The following is a 2,074-nucleotide window of genomic DNA, read 5'->3' as shown; positions in this document are numbered from 1 at the left end:
GTCATGATGTTGTACATTTGCTGTTATGTTAAACTTATATTAAAGTTTTTTCTTCATTACCCATTCAAGCCGTCTCCAACCATTATTTCACTAGACTTGACACTGAAGCCTGGCGTGGTCTAGTGGATAAGGCTCTCTATTAACGATGTGTAAGTTGCAGATTCGAATTCCCTCGCCGAATATGCTTGTCCTTTCAGCAACAGGAGCATTATAATGTTATGATAAATCCCGTTTTTACTTGGTAAAGAGTATCCCCAGAATTATAGGTGTGTAGGGTTTGAGAAAGAATTATTCTATCACTTTTAAATTAGGGATGGCTAGCGCAGATAGCCCTTGAGTAATTTTGATCAAAATTCAACAAATAAACACTAGACAGTGCTTTTGTGATGGGCTTTGCAAGCATACATACGTTTCCACCTTCTTGTTTAAATGTAAGATCTTTCTTTGTTGTTGTTTATTCTAGATCTGTTCAAACTTCACACGACATGTGGTCCATAAAGCCGTAAAGTTTATTTCGTTCTTCCTTTGTCATTCTATGGCATAACACTTGTTCTGCAGCTTTTCCCATGAAAAGGATGGTTGTGATACTGCAATTTGTACAATAATGCTAACAGTCAGTGTCTTCCAATGGTAGGCCAGATGATAACTCGAGATTACGGCCTCCAATATGCTTGAATGTTAAATTTTGTGCAAAGCTACTCGAAGGCTAGATGATCTAACTGTTCTTAATTTTGAAGTGATAGACTAGAAGGAAGAGAGTTAGTCAACACTACGTTTGGGTTCGTCTAATAGTAGAATTTAAACATAATTCTTATAATGCACTCAAGACCACAAGGGGGGGAAGGCGATTTTCTATATTTTTGTTTAGCAGTAATGATGTGCGAACGACGAAACCTCAGACCCATAGTCCAGCACTATAACTACGGTCGTGTTCGGCCCATAGGTTTAAGTTTGTAACCAAGTATAAAAAATTTACAAATAAAAATATTACGAGAATGCTCAGTGTGATACATATTATCCTATATATTAAATTGTACAACAAAGTTAATAAATCAGCTTTATAAATCCTACCTCAATGAATAAACATTATATTCAAAAATATTAACTTCCGGTTCGGTTTGAATTTCACGCAAAGCTACACGATAGCTATCTGTTCTAGCCGTCCCTAATTTTGCAGCGATAGACTAGAGGGAAGGTATCTAATCAACACCACCCACCGCCAACTTTTGGGCTGCTCTTTTAAACTAATAGTGGAATTGACCTTGACTCGGCGCTTTGATTGCGAGTCGAGCGCCTTATCCACCAGGTCATACCAGGCCTATTAATTTCTGATCACAGCATGCTAACTTTTAGATAATGCGCTATCTTATTAGCTGGTTACACTAGCTTTTGACGATATCTTTTGCCGTAAACTCATTAATATCTCACGAAGTTCGGCCATTTTAGGAGATTTAGGTTAGTCCCAAACAATGCAAAACAATCTCTATAATAAAAATATAAGGAGTACAACAGCATAAAATTTCACACTATTCACAAGGCCAGAGAACAATCGTGACAAAGATCTCTATATCAGTAAATTACCTGTATGCTATAACAATACTACCTAAACGTATGCGTCACTTAAAATCTTTGTGAAAAACCAAAACTAACAAAATAATTGGTCAATCACAGTTTATTATCTTTTAATTTGAAATCAAAAGAAGCTTTTCCCAAAAAATACGTAATGCAATTAAATGAATTTAAAAAAGCCTTTCGGCAAACTCTCTGTGGATATAATTAAAGTATATTAAACTTATTATCCTTGAAGAAAAGAAATACTGTTACGACAGCGAAAGTCACGTGACACTGGCAACACGTAATGAGTTCTAGAAAGATCGGGGAACATCACGAATAATCCAGTATTTGCTAAGCACCCTCTATTTTTGTATATAAGTGCACCAGGCAATTAATCGGAATTGTATAGCAGACAGAGAGATTGAAGATATAGACGGACAATTGAGTCAAGCGCGGTAGTAAGTAAAATGCGTGAATCGTTAACGCGTTGTAAATTATAGCGTGTGTTGAAGTTAAGGTA

The sequence above is a fragment of the Limulus polyphemus genome, unplaced genomic scaffold, assembly GCF_000517525.1.
Source record: "Limulus polyphemus unplaced genomic scaffold, Limulus_polyphemus-2.1.2 Scaffold5915, whole genome shotgun sequence".
NCBI lineage: Eukaryota > Metazoa > Arthropoda > Merostomata > Xiphosura > Limulidae > Limulus > Limulus polyphemus.
Note: the sequence above shows the minus strand (reverse complement) of the source record.